This window comes from Aethalodelphis obliquidens, unplaced genomic scaffold, assembly GCF_003676395.1.
Source record: "Aethalodelphis obliquidens isolate GAN/ISIS:26980383/991018 unplaced genomic scaffold, ASM367639v1 scaffold134, whole genome shotgun sequence".
NCBI lineage: Eukaryota > Metazoa > Chordata > Mammalia > Artiodactyla > Delphinidae > Aethalodelphis > Aethalodelphis obliquidens.
Window position 1 is genome coordinate 70,308 of NW_020838078.1, and position 13,480 is coordinate 83,787.

The 13,480-nt window shown below is 33.5% G+C and overlaps 1 long non-coding RNA gene across 1 annotated transcript; it reads right to left on the reverse strand.

Moving 5' to 3' along the window:
- Positions 1 to 1,269: 1,269 nt before the first annotated feature.
- On the reverse strand, positions 1,270 to 12,634 carry LOC113616350 (uncharacterized). The gene is made up of 2 exons (XR_003431268.1): positions 11,017 to 12,634; positions 1,270 to 2,496 (listed from the first exon to the last, which is right to left on the reverse strand). It is a non-coding gene; the product is annotated as an uncharacterized LOC113616350 (long non-coding RNA).
- Positions 12,635 to 13,480: the final 846 nt, after the last annotated feature.

The following is a 13,480-nucleotide window of genomic DNA, read 5'->3' on the forward strand; positions in this document are numbered from 1 at the left end:
TGAATCACTGAGGTAGAGACATATCAATTTGAAGTATTCTTGCCAATACATTAACTTAAACCTATTCATGAGGAAATATGAGAAAATTAATAATTTGAGGAATCTTTTAAACTATGAGCTATTATTTTTCAAGAATACCAACATCATCAAAGACAAAGGATGAATGAGAAAGTGTTCCACATTAAATGGGACTAAAGAATTGTAACACTTGAATGCAAAACAGGATCCTCTTCTGGGTCCGAAAGGGGGAAAAATTACAGAAAGAACATTACTAGAACTGGTGACATCTATGTACTGTATATCAGTGTAATATATTTGTACTATTGATAAATTTCATAGTTTTGAAAACTGTAACAAGTTAATTTAAAAGGATGCTCAGGCTCTTAGAAAGTGAATGCTGAAGTATTTTGGTTTAGACACGTATCTGGAAGTTACAATTAATTCTTAAAATAAGAACAATAATTGGGCAGGGAGAGAATGAAAGAAAGAGGGAGGGAGAGACGAGGGAGGAAGGGAGGAAAAGAGAAAGAACACAGGAATGCAGAAAAATCTGGGTGACGAGTATACGGGGGTTCTCTATATAATCCTTGCAACCCTAAATCTAAAATAATTTCAAAAATAAACAGTCAAAAATAATAAACACTGGTATAAGATATGCTGAGGAAGTTTGTGAACCCCCAAGAAGCACTGCATTTAGAAGAGGTCTATGGTTTCTACCTCTGACAATTCTTGTGATTATAGGAAACGCGGACTACTGCTTTTTTAAAAAATAAATAATCCATCACTATTTGGCCTTTTTATCCATGGCCACTGACTGTTTATACTTAAGTTAAAAATACCATTTTCACCTATTAGATTGGCTAAAATCTTAAAGGATTGATAACATCCATCATGTACAAGTTTTTATGAAAATTAGCACTGCCATTACTCCATATATATGCCATTACTATTTTCACCTATTAGATTGGCTAAAATCTTAAAGGACTGATAACATCCATCATGTACAAGTTTTTATGAAAATTAGCACTGCCATTACTCCATATAAGTGTGCTGGCCTAGAAAACATTTCAGGAGCAATTTCACAATATCTACTAAAATTAAAGTATGCAGAATTGATGATCCAACAATGCCACATCTAAAAATCTATCATAGAATTAGGAGACCAATTTTATATACATAAAATTACATACATTATAGTATTATATGCAGCAACATAAACAAATAGTTAACCTGCATTTCCAAACAGAGAAATAGATAAACCAGCCAATGGAAAGTCTGCAGATAAGCTATATTTATTGGTTTGGAAAATGTCTGCAAAATATTAAAGAAAAAAATAAAGTTGCTAAACAACAAATACCATAATGATGGCATATTTATAAAATAAATTCAACTTATATAAGCTTAGACAAATTATTGACCACTATATCACAAATAGTTAACTCTTCTCACCCCTGGAAAGTAGGAATGGAAGATGAAGGATGAATGACTACAATTTGCTTTAGGTTGTTTAATAACCCTTCATTCTTGGTGGCCCCATTTCAATGCACTAGGTATCAGGCTTGTCTAGTGAGACAGGTTAGGCAATGCAGTTAGTAGTTCCCTGATGACAGTGCATCTGACATTCCAGAAGTAGACAAAACTTCCAGTAAACACAGCCATCTATATTAAGCCCACTTAGGTTAAACAGAAAACAAGTGAAAATCAAGAGTAATGTGGATTAAAGGAAAACCTCATGAGTTTTTTACTCCAATCCCAAAGAAGAAAATGCCAGTGTAGCCAAGAAAATTATGGCAACATTTTTCTACAAGATTGTATCATCATGACTCAAAATGTCAAGGCAAGGGTCTGGCTCTCCTTTACACAAACAGAGTTCTGATGGCATCCAGATCTTAAATTCGTGTATGGGGAAGATGACAACTACAGTCAGACTCAGATCCTGTTCTAGAATGAGAACTAGTAGGTTCAATAAAAAGGAAAACTGAAGATGACCTGTTGCAGGTATTGCAAATGTTTTAAGAGGTTCTTGTTTGGAACCACTCTAAAAACTGTGGGCTCATGATTCAAATGAGGAACAAAGTATCTTACAAATGATACAAGAACTGGCACATGGGAGGCACTGGGCTCGTGAGAAAGCCTGATTATTATCTGGGGCACGACCAAGGTGTCCATGGAGTTGCATTAATTACATTTATCAGACACAAATCTCACATTTGTAAAGTAAAACATGGATAAAAAAATGTAATGCGGTAAATACAACAATAAAGAAAAACACAAGATATACTCAGAGCACAGAGAAATACTAACAACATTCCAGGCAATTACTTTTCAAAAGCATGTCACTTCTATTCCTGAGGACACATATGAAAGTTGTGCCCTTTGGGATACAAAGATGCAATAAGCTTCCGAAAGGGGGAAATAATGACAGCATTTGGGTGATGCTGTGGATGGAACCACTGCAGAAGATATCTATGATCCTCTTGTCCACATGTTCACCACCTGGAAGAGTACAGAGGGAGAGACTGCAAATGAAAATAAACAACAGGTTATCACATAGCTATGCCTCGTGACAGGTGGATATCACCTTTGAGTCAAGATATTACTGGTACTCGATAGAAAACAACTCCCATGATCCTGACGCTAAATATCTCCAGGCTACAAAAACCAGGTTTATGTACAAAAATGATGAAACCATAATTTTCCTTCCTCAGCCCATTTACTGTGATCTCAGTACCCATCTTCTATTCAAAATTATTTCCATGCCATTCAATCACACATACATTCTTTGAAACACCATTTCCTAAGTAACTTCTTAGTGCTAATTTATAGACCAGTTCAGGGTTAAAAATAAAATAAAAAGACAATGGCACAAGCAGAAGGTAATAACGTGGTCTGTAAATTCCATAGTATTTCATAGAAATCTTTCCAATATCAAAACCCATTATCACAATATCCGCATTCTTCGTGCTAGTGCAACTTCTGATGGTCATAACTGGACGAAAACTCTTTGTATTTCAACTCGTGACTTGAGTGTCTTTCACTAACAAGAGACCACTCAAAAATCTGGGGTTAAACTCAAAGGATCACATAGGCCACATAACAGGTTTGATGAAAAAGAAATATAGTGTCAAGTAACTCAAACAAGAATCAATTCATCATCAATATAACTAAAAGGCTATCTTAAAAATAAGAATATAGGCCTTAATGCTCTTACCTACAGCCCAAATCTCTTTGGTCCCTTGCGTATGAAAGATGCTTATGAAAGAAAGAAAAAAAGGGAAGGAAGAAAGAAAGAAAAAAAGGATGGAAGGGAAGGAGGGAGAAAAGGAGAGAGAGGAAAAAGAAAAGCTTAAAAATATTTGAAGAATCTTCATTCACTCATCAAGTGAAAGGGTGTTAAGAACCTCCTTCCATCACACTAATATTGGAATATTCCTTAACTCCTCCTGTCCACCCACCTTACCTACCCATTGACAATGTTAGTAATACCACAATTCATACATCTGGGAATAAAACTCAACCTCTATCATTAAGACCCACATTATCTGCAGCAAATTCTACTTTCTAATTGTTTTGCTTTCTGATGTCTTTTTATACCCCTTTCACATTTTCCTACCTGCCTGATGTCCTTCCTTGTCTCCCTCTATCCAGCTACCATTAATGCATTTATTCCAAAACATTTAATACTTAAATAAAAGTAAAACTTACTGAATGTACAGAGATTATAGCCTCTGTCTAGATAATATCAAATTCTCTGGTGAGAGGAGATAAGAGTAGTAAATCAAAATCTATATGATCTATGTACCAATACTACATCAAAATGTAAGAGCCGGGCTTCCCTGGTGGCGCAGTGGTTGAGTGTCCGCCTGCCGATGCAGGGGACACGGGTTCGTGCCCCGGTCCGGGAAGATCCCACATGCCGCGGAGCAGCTGGCCCCGTGAACCATGGCCTCTGGGCCTGCGCGTCCGGAGCCTGTGCTCCGCAACGGGAGAGGCCACAACAGTGAGAGGCCCGCGTACAGCAAAAAAAAAAAAAAAAAAAAAAAAAAAAGAAAAAAAAAAAAATGTAAGAGCCTTTTTATCTCTTCTATAGCATCCAATTGGCATCACAATTTGACAATCTTATATGTTTTATGGAATTCATGTTTTTAGAGTTTAAAATACTATAAATGGGATTTCACGTTAAACTGATCAAAAAAGGAACAAAGAATACACTGGCATTACCAACCCTTACCAGCACTTTTGAAGAATAAAATCCATAGAAATGATAAACAAGTACAAATATTTGGATCGATTACAGAAATGTCAGGCAGTGACCCATGAAAAGGTCTCACTTCTTAAGTTGATAACACCTCAGTTAAAACGGTGGGAAATATGGGAAAATTGTGACACATATCATGACCAACATAATATACAGAAGGTAAAGTTGGCTCTTTGATCAATTACCTAAAAGTATCCAACTTACTAAAATATAAAAAATCATCATTAGATAAAATACTCTTGTGAACTCACTACAGTTGGATTTTGGTTTCTTTTTTTTTTCTTATTTACTATCACAACTGTTTGAATACAATCACTAAACTTCTCTAATTCTAAAAATAACAGGGCTTCCCTGGTAGCGCAGTGGTTAAGCAGGGGACACGGGTTCGAGCCCTGGTCCAGGAAGATCCCACATGCCATGGAGCTAAGCCTGTGTGCCACAACTAATGAAGCCTGTGCCTAGAGCCCATGCTCCGCAACAAGAGAAGCCACCACAATGAGAAGCCCGTGCACCACAATGAAAAGTAGCCCCCACTCACTGCCTCACTGCAACCAAAGAAAAGCCTGCGTGCAGCAACAAAGACCCAACGCAGCCAAAAATATATTAAATTAAATTAAAAATAACAATAAATTAGCCTATATTCCTCAACAGTACATCCATCAATTCATTCAACGTTAAATATGTGATTTTATTATTGTATGTCTGTTTTCCCAATGATGAAATTATTGTACCATCCCTACTTGAATCAATCCATCCATGCATCAATACACTTAGCAGGCCACCCTGAAACCATCAATGATACCTCTATCCACTCATGCAATCAATCTATCTATATGCATTGATCCCTACATTCATCCATTATTCTAGCCAGACATTCTTGCATCTGACAATCTAAACACGCATATGATCCATGCATCTAACATTCCATTCTGGAATCCACTCAAATTCTGATGTCTAGGTATCTATCTACAGCTTCACTGAATATTGAGTCCGTCAATCCATATACACAACTGTTTGTTTCCAAAATATTAACTGATTCTTGCATCCAGCCATCCACTCATATATATTCTAGTTTCCATTTGGTCTTACATTCAGGCAATTTTGCATTCATTCATGCATTACTGTACCCCAAATTCCGTAAAGCATCCATCTCTCCCAGCCTTCTTTCTTTCCAAATATCCAACCTTGCATTATTTCACCCACTAATTCTTAAATCCACATAAGCTTGATTATGTAGAAAATCTTATTTACATCCTTCCTTCAATCTATCCACTCCTACAACCAAGTTTTAAACCATCAATCCAACTCTCCATTCTATGCATTCATCCATCAATCCTTGAATTCTTGTCTGCATTTTATCCATCTATATTAGTCAAAGTCAAAGCAACTTCAAAGTCTCACTGGATTAACAAAACAATTACTTTTCATGCATGAAAAGACCTCTACTCCATGTTACTGCTTATTGTTCCAGGATATTCTCCTTTTGTGGCATATTCTCCTCTGCTTCAACACTTGATTCTATGATCAACACAGGTTAAGAGATGAAGCAGAATCATATGCAACCTATTAAAGTCTTCTGCCCATGACACATTTCAGGCATGCTACATTTCTTTAAACAGTGAATTAGTTTTATTATGGTTGACTGGAAGAGATTCACAAGGCATTGTTGGGTGAGAAGAGCATGATGTAGCATGTGTGCAATATGAACTGATTCTTGTAACAAACAAGTATAGAAATGCTAGTACATATCCACAATTATAGTTGGAGACTTCCACAGCCCACTCTGAGCAATTGATAGGCTACTATCCTGAAAATCAGCAAGGATATACAAAGCTGAACAACATAATCAACCAACAAGATCTAGTAGACATCCATCCATAGTGTGCTCCATGAAACCGTGGCAGATGTTCCCAAGGAACATCTACCAAGACAGACCACAGCTCAAGCCACAAAACAAGCAAATCTAACCAAATCTAAAGTAATTGAAATCAGAGTGTGTTCTCTGACAATGGATTCAAATGAGAAATCAAGGAAGACACAAGGAAAGTATCTAAACACTTGCAAAATAAACAACACTGGCATGTTACATTTTATTTATTTTTTTATGCTACATTTTAGAGTGAGTTATACTTTCTCTCTCGGAGTAGAGAAAGCTGTGCAGCAACCCTGGAGGGTATTTCTCACATTGCCTATCTTAGAAATAATTAAGCAGGATAACAGGAGTGGAACAATGTGTCAGAGGCCTAGATAGGGCCAGGAAGAACAAAGGACAAGTGAGTATCTCTCAAGACTTACTTAAATATTCTCCAACCCCAAGACCAAGGGTGCTCACAGTATCTTCCAAGTGCAATTTTTAAATTTCTAAGGAACAGTGATTACTATGTCTTACATTCAACACCTTACATTACGCAGTTTTTATTGCAGTTGCATTGTCCTTGCTCTGTAACTATACACTTGGAAGTGAGTTACTGATAACTTTTTTAAGTTCATGTATCTCTGGCACACATGGAGACCTCACATATCTGTCTATATACAGGATCAGTGCAAATCATCTCCTTATTCCCATGAACAGTAAGACAGAACATGTTACTGTCTTCAACCTTCAAGCGAAAAAATGTCAAAAATAACACATTCACAAATTCTTTGAAAGTTAAATATATATTTAAGACTATTTTAAAGTATATGAGCTAAATGAAGAAAAAACATTGTGCATCTTTCCAAAATGAGATAGTGAAAGTAAGTAAAGGTAACCAAATGGAAACATAACAAAACATTTTGTAGAGAAAGGAACACAAAAAGGTAAATAAAAAGCATTTAAAAGGTAAATAAAAACCAAGCATTATTTGCTATACATATATGAATAGAATAAAAATAAGTTTTATAAAGGCTGAGAAAAAAATATCCTAACTACAAGCTGTACAAGTGAATTCCATAAATTGAATACGAATTTGAATAGTTAGAATTATCCTTTGTCTATATGTACACATGGGTTTCCTAACTGCCATACTAACATTATTATATTAGCAATACAACTGTTAAATACTCAAGTTTATGCAGTTCTGTCTTTAGACTATAGTACATGAATTTATATTAATCATCTTTGGAGACTGATAGGACATCAAATTCATTATCCTATAACTGATAATTAAATGGAAAGAATCAAGGATTCATCCTGTGTTTCCATTTGAATTAAGAATTTTAACAGTTGTAGAAAGTTCCTATTTAAATTAAGAAATTTCTTATCACTTATTTAGAGCAAATGTGTAACTATTAATGAAATAATGAATAAAGGCCATGATTTTTTAAGTGAAAAGCTGATGCCAAAATTAAATACTGAGTGATTCTTGACATCGTAGAAAGATATACAAACATTATGATGTGATAATGTCCTTATAATGAATTATGATGTGATGCATTTGGAAACAGTCCTAAAATAAATGATTAAAGAATGAATAAAACCAGTCTGATAAGGCATTTAAAATCTAAATACCATATAAAATTGAGGAAAATATCAAATACCATCATAGGTAGCATGCCATCTACCATGTCCAGAATATAGAAATGCAAGTTTTAAAAGGAAAATAGCCTGATTTCCTCCAAAGGGAAATGACATGAAAAAAATTAAAAACCAAGGGATGCTGCAGAACCATAGATTAACACAGCAAAGGAGACGGAATGTGTAATTCTTCAACTGCTAAGTTGAACACTACAACTATTTTAAAAACACATACAGAAGTTTAAATGAGAATTTTTTTTTTTTTTTTAAATGAGAATTTTTATCAAGAAATATTTCATAGGTGGGACTAGGTATCCTGCTGTGATATACTATATGGAATGATTACATTTTATATTTTTCAAGAGGCAGCATGATGGTATGTCTTAAAAGGACTGGTGTCCCCAAATCTTGAGGTAACAAAATACATTCAGAAGAAATAAAAGAAAACTAGATCTCAGTTGTTATTTCTTGAATGAGAAGATGGGAAAATGGAAGATGCATTATCAGATTCTATTTGGGACGTATTTTAAGACATTCCATGAGCTAAGAGCTCATGGAAGATTGAAAGCATGATCAAATATTCTACACGAAATGAAACAAAAAGAAAATTAAGGTCAGGAAATCAATAGCAAGTCAATTTAGTAAGACTAAAATGATCTCTAATAGAATGATAGAGATATAGAATAGAATGATAGAGACACAGATCTCTATCAAGTTTACAGTGAACCATGGTAACAATCACTTATAGAACTCTACACTGGAGAATATGCATCTTTCCTAGCACCCCTAACACAGCTACAAATATGGGCTGTACTTCTGTTATGATCTATATGTGTGTATATATATAATTTATAAAGGTATTTACATAGTCTATAAATATATACAAGTATATGTATGTGGGAAAGAGAATATATGAGATAGAGACAGAGAAAATCTCAAGGTAGAAATAACCTAAACCAATTAGCTCACCAAAATGCATTCAATACACTAAAATATAGTGTATATAAGAATATAACAAACATGAATATTAAATTCCTCCCAAATGAAATAAATTACAAAAGACCAAATCTTAAATGTTTTTAACACACACATAAAAAAGCAAGGGTAATGTCATATCAAAATAACGAGGTTGAATATTGATAATTAAGTAATTTGACAAAACTAAGATAAAAATGGCCTAGATAAAAATGTATGGTCCCAGCTTGGATTCAGATTTCTTTCAACTATCATAGATATCTTTGGAACAACTAACAAATTTACATAAGGATTTATTTTAAAATATATTAAGGGGTTCTAGTTAATAAAACTAGGGATATAACATTGTAGTTATTTAAAAATGTGATCTGTACATATACAAATTCAGGACTGAAATATTACTGTATTTCTTAATTTTCAAAATATGGCAAAATATCTAGTTCCTACATACATGAAAGTTTACTATGCTCTCATTTGTCTTTGAAACTTTTCATAACAAAAACTAAGATAGTTCCTCAAAACACTAAACATGGAATTACCATCACTCCTAGCAATTTTACTCCTAAGTATATACCCAAAGGATATGAAAATAGAGACTCAGACATTTGTACACCAATGTTCATAGTGTCCCTCTTCAATGTGGATAGCCACTAGCCATATTATTCAAAGTCAAAAACTGGAAACACCCAAGTGTTCATCAACATATAAAATGTGGTATATACATAGAATAGAATATTATTCAGCCATAAAACTGAACTTTTGATACATATCTTGCTTCCCAAATACTATTTCCCATAAGGAACCAGGGATCCTAGGAGAAATAGCTAGAGCAAGATAAGAACAAAATGAACCTGGACACTGTTACATGGCCAGAAAGTAAGTGCTCGAGAAAAGATAGGGACATGTTAAAAAGACACAGAGGCCAAATGTGGGATAACTTAAAATTTTTTTTAAAAAACTGAGTAATGTAGTGGATATCCATCTTTATCCATAGGATAAAGAAAATATCCATGAGTCTACATTGAAATGAATAACTGAAAAACTGAATGGAGAAGAATGGACAGTTCCAAATAATTGGACCACTCCAATTAATAAAATGTAGGATTGACAGAATTTTTTTAAAATCATGATTTGACAGGAAACCTCAATAAATGCTAAAATTTAGCATATGCAAGTATGATAAGAAACAGTACTTGCAGTATCTTTCCCAAAAGATACTTATTAATTACAACACTAAGTAAGCAAAGTAACATTGCTAGTCATAAGGCACTATCAACATTATGTGATCCCTAGTGATGAACTGAGAACTACAACATTTCTGTAGTGTTCTTGCCAAAAGTATATAACCTCAAACTCAAAGAAAAAAATCAAACAAACCTATACTGAGAGACATTCATGGTTAAAATATTTGTAGATTCTTCAAGTGTCAAAATCATGAAAAGGAGACTTTGACAACTATATGTAATGTTGGATCTCACTTTGGATGTATAAAACAATCAGTTAATAGTAGTACATCAATAGAAGTCTCCTGTTTTAGATAATTGTATCCTGCACAGGTAATGTTAATATAAGAAGCTGGGAAATATTAAAAACCCAAATGAACAACAACAAAAGAAACCTATGTACTACTTTTGCTACATTTTTGTAGGTATAAGGTTATATCAAAATAGAATTAAAAATGAAATAATACTAGTATTTAATTGTTTTCAGTCTACTTCATGAATAAAATAGTCAAAACAGTTTTGATATAGCCAATAAACCAAATATAAAATTCCAACAAAAACAGAACAAAATAAAGCTCTTTTTTTAGGATTATCTTTTCAGAAAGTGCAATTAAAATTATAATGACTATAACAGGGGAGAATGTAACAGAAAAACAAAATTTAGTTCACATATTCACTTGATGAAAAATGTTCATTTTTAGAAAAATTCAATTTTTAGCCTAATCAATAATTATAATGGCAAATATATCAACTGTAAAACACGAGACATTTTATTAAACCTGTTACCAAATCTGGTGAAAAATCCTTAATTAAAGAGAGGAAAATTCCTGAAATGACCCATAAGTCCTTACAAATTGTGAAAAAAGAACATAATTTTGGAATTTCGATGAAACTGCATTTAAAAAGTATACAAATGGCTTTCCTATATCAATATGAAAATAAGCTAGGTGTACAACCCCCATCATTACATTAAGAAAACTATGAAATGTTTGGGAATGAACTTAAAAAAACTAAACTAGCAGTATCCCAACATAACAATTTGATAAAAAAATAGAAAGACATACCTTGCTGTTTGATAGGAAGACTCAATTTTAAAGAGATCTATTCTCTCCTAATTAATCTATTAAATTTGTTGCAAATGAAATAAAAACTGCATTATTTTTTCCAACTTGCAAAGTAATTTTAAGCGTCAATTGAGAGAAAAAAATGCAAGTACAGACAGGGAATATTCTGAAAGAGAAGAGAAATGAGATAGAACTCAATGGAATAGATAAGACTCAACAGTAATTTTCAAGTATCAATAGAAGGTAAGGCAAACCAATAAATAGAAATGCAGTCAATTACATGTCGGAATTTCTATATGATTATGGTAGAATTAAAAATAAGTGGTAACTACTTAGGTTAAGGTGAGTAATTTGAATATGTAATGCTTTAAAACTACAGTAATGATTAATGGAAAGAGAAATAACATGACAAAATATTTGATGCAAAAAAGAAAATACAGACCAAGAAATGATACTAATACAAACGTGTTTTTTTAAGAAAAACACAAAACTCAAAAGGCATAAAGTACATGATTATATTTTAATACACAACCAAAATACAAAACACCATAGTAAATTGATAGCAATAAAATATGGTACTTCATTTGCACTGCATGACAAATGGTTAACATCCTTAATAAAAAATGAGTTCTTAGAAACCAGTAACAAAGACATTGATATATCAATGGAATGGAAAAAAAAAACAGAAGAAAATAACACAAATGACTAGTAAGGATTAAGCATATATGAAGATGACAGAGCTGAACAGTAACAGAAGAAAAGCAATTTCTTTGTAATACCATATTACCAAAGATTAAAAATGTAACATTTGTACAGTTTTAGGAAATATACCCACATAAACACTGGGGAACAAGATTGATGAGGTCCTGTCTGTATAGTAGGGAAAACTAGTTTGGACTCAAAACTATAAATTTTGGATACCCTTAGTCCTAGCAGTTCCAATTCACTGGAATTATTTCAACAAATTAGTTGGATAAATTTACAATTATATATAAATCATGTTTACTGTGTAGAAAATCTGTAGCTAGTATATAGATCACCCAAAAAATAACTTGCATATTAATTTATCAATACACCCAAAAGGATGTGCACAAAATTTCATTAATAGTAGATAACACAGACAGAGGTGGCAGAATTAGAAGAGGAAAAAAGGCATTTAAGAAGTAAAATATTATACTTCACAAATTTCCATGTCCTTTGAAATCTTGAAAAAGATGATTTTTTATGAGTCAATTTTCAATTTCCCTGTGATAAATGAAAATTTTAAAAATGTGCACCTAATACTTATGGGAGCACTGTAATGAAGCCTTGAAATTATACCATTCTGAGCTTCTCTGTGTAATAATGCCTCCATCATTCAAGCTCCTGAGATTTAGTCCAATGGCAACAATGAAAACAGTCAACATGCCTGGTTACAGTTCTCTCCAATATCACCCTTTAGGTCACTTTGAAACTTCAGCCTTCTCAGCCTGTTTTTGTGATCTACAGGGAGTGTCCATTGCAACGCATCAATGAGGAATCTCTATACATTATGAAGACTGTCTTTGGTTTTACTGAAGATGGTGGCAGAAGCAATGGCATCAGTTTTTCCTATTCAGTCATCACCTGAGAGGACACATTGGGGAAAAAAATGGGAACAGTTTAGTAGCATACTTCATGATGCAACAGCTATTCTATTATGAATAACAGGTGGATCAAAATTCATTTTGGAATTTTCTAACAATGAGAAAGCCGGATATTGGGAGTTCTTCTTACATCTTGCTAAATGGACTGATCCTTCAAACTTTCTCTTCATGTTGTCTGTATTTCTTTTTTACTATGTATGGTTTCTTCTATCTCCAGATCACTCATTCATGATATCATGCAATCTACATACATTTCTGTACAAGAAATATAACAATGCTTAAATACTGCAATGAAAATAACCAAGGAGCTTAGTCCATTTGACAAGAAAAACAGTAACTATATTAAAGATATAGAGACTAAAACGGAACTTAGGAAAAGATTTGGCTCCTGACCCATTCATTATTCCAGGGTCCATCAAAATTCCTGAGTAGGTACCTCCCAAAAAACCATTAATCTTCTATTTAGCTATGATTTATCCTGAGAAAAAAATAAACATTTTCTGATTAAAACTTCCACTTTCAAGGTTATCCCATGGACAGGAAGTAGGCAATGAGGGTCTCTGAGAAAGAATGTCTAAGGAATTTGTCAGCATTCACTCTTCACAGCACATCCCATGAATTATTAACCTTCCTGTGGGGTATAGTAAAAAATGAAGGGAAAAACTCCTGGTGTGTTAAGAGCACAGATTCAGTATGTGTTATAACGTTATTGATTTCATCAACAATTGTCCCCACTCATTCTTTTTTAACAGTTCCATAGCTTTTGTAGTTCTAAGATTGTACCTTTCGGTATCAACATATTGCACCTGGGCCTTTTCCCTTTTGCATTCCCCAAACTG